The sequence below is a fragment of the Melanotaenia boesemani genome, chromosome 8 (genome assembly GCF_017639745.1).
Source record: "Melanotaenia boesemani isolate fMelBoe1 chromosome 8, fMelBoe1.pri, whole genome shotgun sequence".
Taxonomy (NCBI): domain Eukaryota; kingdom Metazoa; phylum Chordata; class Actinopteri; order Atheriniformes; family Melanotaeniidae; genus Melanotaenia; species Melanotaenia boesemani.
This window is the reverse complement of record NC_055689.1, coordinates 6160630-6174719: the sequence shown is the minus strand read 5'-3', so window position 1 is coordinate 6174719 and position 14090 is coordinate 6160630.

Sequence of the window (14090 nt, the reverse complement as noted above, 5' to 3'; positions counted from 1 at the left end):
CTGAAAAACAGAGCAGTGAGATGAAAAAGTTTTTCGTTCACTCATTCAGGACTTTCTAAGAAATTTTTCTGCCAAACCAATTCCTGATTGAAGTGTGTTGGAGAAGGGTTGCATCTAAAAGTTGCAGGATGGTAGATCTCGAGGACCGGACTTGGGTACCCCTGACCTAACCCATCAAAACTACCAATACAATAATTTGTAATAATATTTTTACAGGTAATATTATTGGTAATAATTTGCAAAGAAAAAAACAAAATACAAACAAGTAAACAACCATACAAAGCAAAAAACAAGCTCTACTCTACTAACTCCCTCCTCTCCTCCAGCTTAATGTGACAGACTAAGGAACTGATTGTGGATTTTAGGAGATCCAAAACACCAGCGACACCTGTTTCAATACAGGGCGTCAGTGTGGAAAGGGTGAAGGATTACAGATACCCTGGAGTGCATATTGACAATAAACTGGGTTAAAAACACTTCTGCCTTTTTACGGTGGGCGGCTAAGGGGGTTTAACATCTGCCAAACACTGCTCAGGATGTTTTATGAGTCTGTGGTGGCCAGTGCTATCCTCTATGCTGCTGCATGCTGGGCAGCAGGCTGAGGGTTGCAGACACAAACAAACTGAACAAACTGATCAGCAAAGCCAGTGACGTGGTGGGATGGAGCTGGACTCTGACGGTGGTGTCAGAGAGAAGAATGTCCATAATAAAGACAATACTGAACGGTACCTCCCACCCGCTTCACAACCTGCTGATCAGTCACAGGAGGACGTTCAGAGAGAGACTGATACCACCTCAATGCTCCACTGAACCACACAGGAAATCATTCCTACCTGTGGCCATCACACTGTACAACTCCTCCATTTAGCAGCAACCACTGCTGTACATTTACATTTACTGTCTATCATATTGATAATAATGTACATATTCCTCACCGGCAGGATTTGTCCTGGATCTGTTTCTATGGATATTGTAACTAGTCTGTAATTTCTCTTATTGTGATTTCTATCTTATTTTTTCTTATCTTTCTTTATTTGGTATGGAGTGACTGTGTGCACACAGATTCCTCCCGGATTAATAAAGGATTCTGATTCTGATTCTGATTCCTGAGGCCACTTGGTTAGTTTCAGCCAAACTAATTAAGCTCACCAGGTCTTTGTCAGCAACACTCATGGGCCGCCTCCATAACCATGATCTCCAAAATGGCCTGAGAGAGAGAGAGAGTTTAGAAGCAAACAAAACAAAATAAAAAAACTAAATCACTGTTATGTCCAACTAAGTAGGATACATGTTTAGTTGATCAATACATCAACAAAAAAACAATGAAACTCAATAAATAAATGGCACCAATTTGAGTTTGAATATGTGTAACTTGAAACTGAGCACCTGCTTGGTTAGCGAGGTGTCTGCATCTCCCTCACAACTTTGAAGATCCCGCCACCTACAGTGTAAAGTCATCAAAAGATTCAGAGAATCAGAAGGAATCTCTGTGTGCATGGGACAAGACTGAAGGTCAAACAGGATGATGGTGCTCTTGAGTTCCTCAGGCAGCAATGCATTAAAAGCAGACATGATTCTTTACTGGAAACCACTACATGGACTCAGGAAGACTTCCAGAAATCAGTCTTTGAACACAGTTCACCCTGAAATCCACAAATACAGGTTAAAGCTGATCACTTTTATTTATGTTAGTATAAGTTGTTCTAATTTTTTATTTCACAAAACTCATCAAGGTTACCTCAGCGTTCATCAGAGGGAGCCAAGGATTTTTTAAAACATGCTAATAAAAGTGCAATGCAAACTTTTTTGTTGGGATCAAAAGGAACTGAGTCAAATTATGCCAGATAGACTGGACTCCTGTGAAGAATCTAGACCACGATAGAGTGAAACAGCTGGTTGTGGTTTGTTTCCACCAAATGTAGCAACAACACTATACAATCACCTCAATGTGTTTTGGCTTGTTTGACCACCACATCGTTCACAGGAGATACATGGGCCAGCAAACCCAGCCAGAGACGAATCCTCATGGTTTCCTACCTTGTTTTGTTCAAATCTTTTGTCAATCATATATATGCTCACTGTTTTGAAATTTCTTTAATGTCTTCATTACACAAATGACTGAGCCTGGACAGAAGTGGAAATAAACTACAACTTGATTTCTATTCCAATATTGTAGAACGATGCTGGAAATTTCAGTTATAATAAAACACAAGCCATAATGTCAATAATTTAGCGACAGTCCCTTTAATGTGGGTGTTTAAAGCCTTTGTAAAAACTTGCTATTTCCAAATGAACAAGCTAATGTTTAATATGGCATTGTGTTTCGTTACTGCAATAAAAGTTATGCTCTAATCTAAATGTGCCACTTTATTCAAATTAAAATCAGTATAATGTAATATTTCATAATTCTGATGTATTAGCTATAATTTAGTGCTGTAGTTAGCTGAAATGACGCTGGTACCAGTTAAATATTCAGGTGCTTGGTGACCAAGTAAAGTGACATCTATCATCAACAACAATGTTGAGTTTAACTGGTTGTCGAATCAATCAATCAATCAATCAATCAATCAATCAATCAATCAATCAATCAATCAATCAATCAATCAAAGAGGTTTATTTGTCACATGCACAGTTATACATAGTACAATTGTACAGTGAAATGTGTTTTCTGTACCTGCATCCTTTAAGAATAATAAAAAAAAAGAATAAGCTAAATATTTATAAAATAGAATAAAAATAGAATAGAATAAAAAAGGTAAATCTTAAGAGTTTAAATAAGATAAAAAGAATAGCAGCATACTTATGCATATTTACATACATCTTTACGTGTGCAAAATAGTAGTGAGAAGTGGCTTTTTGTTTTGTTCAGTGCTCAGCGTTGAGCAAACGGACAGCCAGGGGGAAGAAGCTCTTCTTCAGCCTCTCAGTCGAAGGAACTCCCGTTAATTTGAACCCTTGAAGAAAAATCTGACTCTTGACATGAAAAATGTCAGGACTTTTTTACATTGACTGTTGACCTGGTAAAGTAACCTCACACACTAGATCACCTTCTTCCACCTATGTACTATTCCCAAAACGAAGAACATCCTGTGATGCAGCGAAACTAGTGTAAGGGGAAGATCAGCCACCCCCCACAATATTTTGTTGTTACATAATTGTGTTCCTTTGTAATACATTTTATTTTTCAAAAATTGTATTCCCATCCCCATAAGACATAGCATGGACATGCCTGAGTTCCCTGCTTCACCACCAGAGAGAGTATCCCCTAAAGTGAGCAGGGCAAGACTGTAACCTGTCAGGGCGACTTACTGTATGAAATGCACCCAGACGGACGTGGTAAATGTCTGCTTACAGGTAAGTGCATATTGTATGCAACACAGAAGTGTAATATGATAGTCACAAGATCCGAGGGAATATGGGATTTGGCTGTTGACCCATATTGTGTTTGTATGTTGTTTTGTGAATTTTAGCTATTAAAATTAGCCGCAATGCTATCAGTTAGCATCTAGAGCTAATATACATGTAATGTGTGGATGTTGTGGCGTGGTTGTGAGTGCATGGTGCTTGTGCTTAAATGTAATCCCGAGGAAATGGTGGGAGTTATGGTCTTGTTTTATTTTGTTCATGAATTTTGATGTTAATATTAGCAAGACTGTAACCTGTCTGGCCCAGTCACTAAACGCACCCAGACGTGGTAAATGTGTGCTATGTCTGCTTACTGAGTTTCACTACAGGCTTTATAAAAATCCATGCGAGTGGGGTCATCCTTCTCAGGTGTGCAACACATGGATTTGTAACTTCTAGATTGGACTACTGCAATTTCTGATTATTGATCTGTCCTGAAAATGTTCTGAAAAGCCTTCAGCTGACCTGAAATGCTGCAGCAAGAGTTCTGATGAGAATTATCAACAGAGGCCATATTTCTCTATACTTTTCTCATTGGCTTCCTGTTAAATCCAGAAAAGAATTTAAAAGCCTTCTCACATATAAAGCTCTGCTCTCTGCTCTCTTTACTCTCCATGTAGAAATATCTGACATTGTCACTAATTTGTGTTTCTCTTCTTCTTTCCCAGCAGGTATCTCTGGCTTAGGGTTACAGTGCTTGTTGACCTCTCTTTCCTGTTCTCTTCACCTCAAATAGTCAGATGCAACGTGCTGGTTTCCTTATCTAATCCTAATTTGGATTATGTAAAACAATTATTCAAACTGAATTAGTGTGAATTGGATTGGATAGATTTTCTTATTTTTCCTTTCTAGAGAATGTGTCTTTTGTCTCGGCAGTCTCATCTACATCACCAGTCTTAAAACTCACCTCATACTGAATCCCAATACCTTTTACATGGAGCATTTTCTGATGCAACACTGAATATTCATGCAACTTTTCTTGCCATGAGTAGCCAAAGTGTCCTATTCAAATAATGTGAAACAGCCTTCATAAACGTGAGACGTTTTAAACGTGTGAGCTCAGCGTTCACCGACAGATTTAAAACTGAAAGTGCGCCTCCCTGATTAGCAAAGCCCACTTTGGAAATGCAGCCTAAAGGTTTAGACTGCAGTCAGATTAAGAAAAGAGAGAATGGTGGTTTTCTCCTCTCTAAGAAGATTACCCGAGGAAGGGGTGAGATGGCAGTCAGAGTGTTTAAGAGTAAAAGGACAAGAAGAGAATTGAAGATGAAGTGGAACTAAAGGAGGGGATACACAGTTTAGCCACCTGTTAGCCTCTTCATATCACTCTCCTTTCTGTATACCCAATTTAACTATATTTCATTTTTTTAAATGATTGCTAAAGTTTTTTGGAAACCTTGTGTAAAGCTGAACTATATTTCATCGTCAAACAATTTCTACCTTTTGTTGTTTTGCATGTGTATGTGCAGTTGTAAGCCTGATTGTACGTCCCACTCCTTTTAGTTCCTGCTGGTGGTTTCCAGGAGGGCTTTGATGTGTATCTGAGCAATGCACTATTAGAGGGATTTCCCCAGGCCTGACAGCTCAGAGAATACGCTGCGAAAAGGCAGTGCCACTGGGCTAAAAGAATGCTGGAAACAGGATTAGGATCATATTCTGGCAGACCCTGTCACCTCCTCAATGGGCTGAGGTTTCTAATGCTGGCACTTTTCATTCTTGCTGTGGTTAAAACCTTTAACAGAACCATGGAAAGGAGGGAGGAAAAGCACTGATTGAATGGTACACTGTGATTTTTGTGTGGGGGTCTTGATCCGAGGGGCCGAGTGTAGCAGAGAGGAGGAGAGTCAAAACAACAACCAAAAATCCCCAACTGATTCATGCTAAAAATGTGTAAAACTACCCCTCAATTCACTCTGTTATACTAAACAAGTACCTTTAATTTACACACTATGTAAAAACTGCATTATTAGTGGCAGACTTTACATGGTGGGGGTAACAGGGAGTGAAAGACTTTATCAGGGAGTTCATATACTAAGTAAAGAAATGATTGTCTCTAACACACTCACATACACTGCTGTGATAATTAATTAAGCTCCAGGATCTGCTCCCCTCTGTTTGTGTGATTGTTCACATAGGAACTAATGACACTGCTCTTCAACAATCTGAGTTGACCAAAGGTGTCTTTAAACGGGGGTGGCATGGCCCAGTGGGTCAGTAGGGTTGCTGGTCCGATTCTGGCCTGGAGAGCTCATGTCGAGGTGTCCCCGAGCAAGACACCGAACCCCAAGTTGCTCCTGATGGGCCGTGGTCGAGCGCCTTGCATGGCAGCTCCCGTGTGTGAATGTGTGTATGAATGGGTGAATGTGATGTACATGTAAAGTGTTTTGGGTAAAAGCGCTATATAAGTATTATACCATAAGTACAAACCATTTAAATGTCTTTTTAACGTCCTAACTCAATGTGGTATGTCTGTATTCATCTCAGGTCTGAGATGTGGGTCGTGGCTCTGGCCGTTTCAGCAGGCTCCTCAGTCTTAACACCTGCAATCTGTGAATCTGTGACCACAGCACAGCGATAGTGTACATTTCTCTGCATGTACGTCTTAGAACACAGCAAAGTCTTGAACACTTTTCTTTTAAAAACACATTTCTGATAGCTATCAGAATGTGTTACTTTACTGTAACTGCATTATAATGAACTCAGAGTTCAATAAAAGTGTTTTCAAGACTTTGCTCGTCTTCTAAGGCCTGGTACACACACAAGGATTTTTTTTAATCTTATGAGATTTTTTTTATCAGACATTAACAGTCTTCTAAGGTCTTCTAAGGCCTAAGGATCCTCCTAAAGTGCCTAAGGATACTGTGTGTGGTGTGCTCCGATAACCTAATCACAGAACAACACACACATGACGATGCTGTCCTCGAAGTGATCTACAATCTAGTCCTCCGAGCCGGACATGTCACATGATCAAACATAATATAACAAAAACGTAGAAGAAGAACCATAGCAACAACCTGAAAACACAACACAACAAAAAAAAAAAAAAAAAAGCCAGAACTGAAAAAAATAACAGACTGGAGAAGGCGAGAACACAGGCTTAATTTACTTCCCTGTTACCCAGCCAGCTTGCTCTCTGATTGGCTACATTCTGGCCCACGTCGCCATCCACACTGTCAAAATTCATGAGTCGTCGGCCTTCCTCACACATATGAAGATATCGGGTCATAAATATTGAACATCTTCAATATTTCTGACTCTTGGTTACAACCTGTTTCATAGCGGATTTTCGGGACAAATCTGCTCGTAACACACCTCAGAACAAATGGTAATTGGACAGGAAAATCTTATAAGGCTCATGATAATGGGGCGTTTGCCAGGAATAGGCAAAATCAGGACAAAAACAGCCCGAAAATCCTTATGTGTGTACGAAGGCCTAAGATGCACATGCAGAATGCTCCCTGCAGTCACAGATTCTGATGGGTCACAGATTTTGGTGAAACATCCATCTTTGTAAAGGTGTTTCTATAAACTTGTAAAAGTGTTTTATTGGATGTACACCCTGGATCTGGTCTTAACCTATGGTCTGTCCACCGGTGTGTCCTGGCTGTGTCAGACCACTAGTGTGTGTGTGCTTTTTTAATATCAGCAACAGGAGGCCTAGGTGAGAACTATGAGGAACCGATATATAACTTCTGAAGCAGCTGCAAATTTTATTAGCACTTTAAATCAAACTCCTGCTCAGATTTTACCTGATTCATCTGATTTTATTGTTGATAATTTTAACAGGAAACAGAAGACAACCACTGATGCAGCAGCTTCATATAAACAAAAACAATGAGATCCAAACCTACACTGCTGTGGAGAAACCAAGATATCACAGACCTCAAAAGAAATGGCAGGAGAGCAGAAAGGCAATAGAGGAAAACAGAATTAACTATTCACTTAGAATTTTTTAAAGAAATACTCAACTCTACAATGAAACAGTTAAACAGGCCAGGACATTTCACTTTCCCAATCTTATTTCAGATAATAAAAACAAAAAACCCCAAATTCCTTTTTAAAACAGATCTTTTAATCAATACTACTGTCAAAAGATGCATGTGAGAACTTTGCAGACCACTTCAGAAGTAAAATCCATGCTATTAGATCCATCCTTTTACCTCAATACAATAGGATGTTAATTTTAGATCATCTGAAACATTGTTTTTAACAATGGAAAGTTTTGTTTTGGTTGATGTAACAACCTGCCTTTAAATGACTTTCCCACATCACTTTTGAAAACATTGATTCTTTGAGTGTGAGCTCCAGACCAGTGCTCTCCCATCTGCCTGTACAGCAGCAGTGATTTGCAGTGGTGAGGTCCTTTCTGAAGAAGATTAATTTAGACAAAAAATTCTTGATAACTGTATCTAACTTACTGGTTTTAAGTAAGATAATAGAAAAAGTTGTTTTAATCAATTACACAAATTTTTGAATAAACACAGTATTGTAGAAAAGTATCAATTTGGTTTTAGGACAAACCACAGTAACAAGACAGCCCTTTTAAAAAATGTTTATGGTCTCAGGTGTGACTTAGACTCACAGAAACTTTCTATCCTGTCTTTACTGGATCTTATTGCTGCTTTTGATACAGTTGATCACCAGATTTATTAGACAGGCTCAGAAGTCTGGTGGGCCAATGGTTTTACTCCTATCTCACAGATCGAAAATTTTTGGAAAGTGTGGAAACATGCGGTTCAAGGACTCATAAAATTCAGTGTGGGATTCCCCAAGGATCAGTCTTAGTCCCATTTCTTTTTAATCTCTACATGTTGCCTCTTTGGGTTATCATCAGGAAACATAGCATTGACTTCCACAGCTATGCTGATGACACACAGCTTTACATCGCCGTGTCTCCTGATGACCTGGAGCCAGTTAATGTCCTTTAAAACTGTATTTTAGATATAAAGTCATTGATGGCAGGGAATATCCTGCAGGCTAACCAGGACAAAACTGAAGTTTTAATTATCAGTCCTGAAGACATGAAAGGATATTTTACCTAAATTATTTAATTTTAGACCTTAATAGTGTGTGAGAAATTTGGGTGTTCTTTTTGACTCTGAGCTGGATTTTATTCCACACATTAGAAATGTCACAATGACAGGATTTTACCATCTTTAAAACATCACCAGAGTCGCCCATTTCTCTTGCCAGCACGGAGAAACTGGTGCATGCTTTTATTTCTAGTAGAAAAGATTACTGTAATGCCCTGCTCTCTGGTCTTTGCAAAAAGAGTATTTCAATTCTACAATTGCTCCAGATCTCTGAGGCACGTTCTGACGAGGACCAGAAGGCGGGAACACATTCCAAAAGTTTTGAAATCGCTGCATTGGCTCCGCGTGTGTTTCAGGATTGATTTTAAGGTTGTTTTAGTCATTTATAAATATACTTTAATGGTATTGGGACTTCTTATTCATCTGACCTTCTTTTAAATTATGACCCCTCGCGGACCCTGAGATCCTCTGGTACCAGTCTTTTAGTTCTTCCTGCAGTTTAAGTCTAAAACCTACAGCAAGTCCTCGTTTCATTATTACGGCCCTCATCTGCAAAACAGTCTGCCAGAGAACTCAGGCCTGCAGAGACTGTTGATGTTTTTAAAAAGAGGCTCAAGACCCACCTGTTTAGCTTTTAACTGAATCCTTATTTTAGTTATTTATTTGTGCTTTCATTTTCTTTTATTTATTTTCATTTATGTTTCTATTTTATCTATTTATTGGTGTTTTGTCTCTGTTAAATTAGTTTTATTTCAGTTCATTATTTTTATGTATCTTTTAAACTTCTGTTTTTGTCTGTTATTGTTTCTAGGTTTATTTGATCTTTGTTTTAACGTTTTAACATTTTTAACTCCAGTGTTTTCCTCATGGGGATCCACCACACTGGGGGCTTTGCCTGCTTGGTCTGCAGGGTTGCTGTTGCAGCGTTTCCCCTGTCTGCAGGGCTCCAGACTAACTTTTTTAAGAGGAGCACAGTGGCCCCTAACTTAAATTTTTAGGAGCGCAAGCAGAAAATTTAGGGGTGCACACTGAAATCGCCTTGTATAGCAAATATTCACATTTCCTCTCATTTTCACTGTATTAGTGATAAATACTTGAACAGTAAATTCAGAAATTACAACGTTTACAATTCACATTTTTTTGCAGTTGACGTAACATTAAAAAAAAAGTCTTACTGGCTGCACTAATACAAAAGAAGTAGACATAGAACTTGTCAAATCAAATCAAATCCAATGAGATTTGATGATTTGATTTTTACTTTATAGTCGAAGCAGAAAGGCAGCTTTGTCCCCATTATCCCCCATAGGGCATGGTATGACTGGTCCATGTAGTTCCTGGTAATAAACAGCTTCAGATACTCAGATACCCCTCTCCAACCACTGTTCCCACTCCTCAGTAAGAAAAGTAGCTATTGGCTATCCTAGAAGTTGCTAGTTAGTACATATAGTTGTAATTGATGCTGCCATAAAGACGGATGTAGAGGGAAAGGCAAAACTGATAAAAAGACAACCTAAAAATCTTTAGGTTAATATTAATAATGATAATAATAATAATAATAATAATAATAATAATAATAATAATAATAATAATAATAATAATAATAATTCTGTCAATATTTTCTTTATTTTTTTAGTTTAGATTTTTTTTAAGTGTATTTTGTTCTTTAATTAGGAGTCTGGAACATTTCACAACACTTTTAACTTTTTAAATATTTTTGTAGACACTCTTCATTAATAGACATCACTATCTGACGGTAAGCTGGCGCAGGATCCTCCAGCAGCAGCTTTGCATGTTTCCTTTTCAGCCTGGTCATGAAACAGAGCTGCTGCTGCTGTGATAAAACCAAGCCTCATATGAGAGGGGTCTGCACAGCACCCGCTCATTGGGAAGACTAAACTACGTTCATTCACGTCAGTCTCCAAAAGTCTCCAATAATACCAGAAAAACTCACTAGATTTGTCGCTAGTCGCTTTTTAAATTTATTTATTTATTTTTTAAAGTCGCTAGAGGGGTCTGAAAACTCACTAAATAAAACGACACAGTCGCTAAGTTGGCAACACTGAGGAATAATAAAGTCCCCCAAGATCTTTTCACACATAAGCCAATCACAGTGGTCGTTTGCCAAGATGGCGGGCACCCTGTTGCCATGGCAACAGGTGTTCAATTGACTTTTTTGCTCGACTTGGGTTGTTACACGTTTGTGCTGAGTTTCGTCTTCCTACGTCGAAGTAGACGTTCGGGACCCCATTCATTTGGGGATTTTTGGGGTGTCTAGGTGGCGCTGTTGAGCCACTTTTGCATTGAAGTATATGTGGACCTTAGAATATCGCGATTTTCGCCGGGCTTGACGTGTGTGCCAAATTTCATAACTTTTCATGGGTGTTTAGGGGGTCAAATTTGGCCTCGAAGCGCTTAGGAGAAGTTGTTTTGAAATTGATGAGGTTATAGAGTTATGTACAAGTTAGGATGAAATTATTTTACATTTAAAAAGGTTTTAAAAGTTTCAGTGTGACTGTTTTGTTTGTTTTTTACATATAGTTTGTCAACTCTGTTATTCATGTCAACTCTGTTAACATCAACGTCAATTCTGTTTGCTTAAGATTTTGTTTAAAAAGAGTTTCAATAAATACATTTAAATGTTAACAACTTGACCAGAATCTTTGTCATGACTAATAGTCTCAGTACATGAAATTTCAAAGTATTTCATTAATGTTTAACACTATATTTAGGGAAAATGTAAGCTGTAAGCATAGTAACTTTTCATTTAAATGTGTTGATGTTTTTAACTGTGGTAAAATCTATTTTTAACTTAGAAGACTTAAAATTGAATAAATAGATGTAAAGACACAAGCTCTTTTTGGGAAGATATGGTTTAAAATCATATCACATTTGAGTATTGTAAATATTTGACCCAACTTGTCTATAACAGAGTTGACCAATTTAGCTATTTGGGCATTGCTTTTCATATAAAATAAATTAAATCTTACAGGATTAAGCTCAGCAAATCCTGTGAATGTTAAATTAAAAGCATACTCTATGAGAATGTAAAGGTTTTAATAGAAATGCTCACTCTAAGTTTTTGTTTTAGTCAAATCTCAAAATGTAACAGTAATTCTGAAATGACCCATATATATATATATATATATATATATATATATATATATATATATATATATTTATATATATAAATTGTGGAAGGAATTTTACTTATTATGCTCTATATATAATATAATCACAACTATAATTACTTCCTTTACTATATTTATTTATAAATTGTGTTTACACTGATTGTTACAATATTACACTTTTTACATTGTACATTTTTACTCATCATGCTTTCATTAACTTTTAAGGTTTATTCTCTTCATATACATGCTCTGTTAAAAGTTCACTACGAGGGTAAGATGACCTTTATCTGGTCCTTCCTCAGACCCTCAGTCAGACTGGTTCTGGTGGAGACACAACTGTGTGAGGTTGTTTTGATGCCAGTTCTTGGAGTTGTGTGTCCACCCAAGGTCTTCAGGAAAGAGGATTCTTTCTACAGAAATTTATAACTATTGTTTTACGTCTTGCCTCCCCAGAGTCTCTCCCGACTTCATGCGACTCGGGACGACCACTCTCATTACTTGCAAGTAATTCTGTATTCAATACTTCTCCTGTAAATAAACGTTATATACTTTTACTCGTTCCAGACTCTTGGTAATTTTTCTACAACAATGTATATATATATATATATATATATATATATATATATAGAGAGAGAGAGAGAGAGAGAGAGAGAGAGAGAGAGAGAGAGAGAGAAAAATGTGGATATATACAGTATGTGGTTATATGTGGATATATATGTGTGTGTGTGTGTGTGTGTGTGTGTGTGTGTGTGTGTGTGTGTGTGTGTGTGTGTGTGTGTGTGTGTGTGTGTGTGCAAAAATGTGTTGACATGAATCTGTATTTTTATTAGATAATTAGGAGACTACTTTAAATTTTACCCAAAATTGGTCTTTTGGTCAGGCTTGAAAGACATTTCTGTCCTCCTCCAGTCAGGCTACCTGTGCCCTCCGGCTCCGACTCTGAGCCTCATATGCTTTTAGGTGATGGATTTTTTTTCAGAGTACACACTCACTCAGAAAAACATGTTGACTGGCTTAAAGGAAGTAGATGGAGATTCATGTGTGCCTTAGTGTTAGTGGTGAACACAATCCTGAGTGTTAAGAGATGGAAGGATCTGATCCAGCATGAAGGGCTCAACAAACTTGACCCTGCAGCGGTACAATCAAGCAATCCCTGTTCAACCTGCAGGGTGTGTGTGACTGTGTTTGGGGGAGGGAAGGGTGTTAAGAAAAGAGGGAATATTCGAAAAGGGAGTGTTGTTATGTTCTTCGCTCTGGAGCCCCATGGGTAAGAAATCCTGCCATGTACTACCTGAAAAGATTCCTCCTTCTGGATAACAAGGACATACACTTTGGATGTATATCCACAACACAGTCCTATTAGTCTCACAAGCCTGGTTGCCCTTGGCCGAGGACACACCATTTGTGATGTAATAAAACACAACAAGGTTAGGGTGAGATGTTACACCCATATTAACACTGCTAATCTGGTGAGATCATTATCCTCTTCTATCCGATTTTTAGGAAGCGGTAATTCGTAACAGTCAGAGAAATTGCCCATTGCAGCAGCAGAGGCGCATTAGTCATTTACACACACGCAGAGGGGAAAATATTTGCTCAAGGCCAATTTAATTAACAGCACAACAATGTCACAGTTACACACTCACTGTACATGTAAAGTTTACAATGGGAAGAGGAAGGGCACTTTTTTTCTAAGAGGATGTGAGATGCCCAGTTTTCTTCATGTGTGTGAGGGTGAGCTGATAGTGGGTGGGGGTCTGTACATTTTGACAAACCATGCTGTTAAAGATATAATAGCGGCATAATCACCGCCCCGGGCCGTCATTCTTCAGGATAATGGGCTGCTTATTCATTGGGGATGCATGATGTCTCCACGCTGCCTTTTATTTTTCACATATTTCAGATTACATTATTCCCTTTCCTTTTCTTTTTGCTCCGGCTCTCAGTCTTTTTGCAAATTCTCATTTTGATTTTTTTCTTTGGACCTCCTCTTCACCCCTTCATCTTCTCCATGCTTTGTTCTTTTTTTTCTTTCTTTTTTTTTTTACTTTGTTTCCTTTTAATTGATTTTCACTTCTGAGATTAATATATTGAATAATAGGCTCTGACTTGGTCTTTAAGAAATCACCAACATTAAAACCCGGTTATGTCTTAAGTCTCTAATCAGGCTAGGAAAAGGGCTGAACATAAAATAAACCTTAAAAAAAGGCAAACAAACAAACAAAGAAAAAAGCTTATTTGCTAATTTTTACAGCTAAAATGTTATATATATATATATATATATATATAAAAAGTAAAGGGGCATTTGTAAAAGCAAAAGGCCAGTAATTTTTTTATCAACACTTTTCTGTGTAGGAAAATCCTACATTGTGTGACTTCAATCATCGATGCATCAACACTTATACGTGATTAAACTAAATGAAGAACAAAAGTACTCGCCCTCCAAATTGCCTTAATGAGGATTTCACTCTGACCTGAGCCTGATTATTTCAGTGTTGCATGTTTTAAAAAAAGTGATAACTTA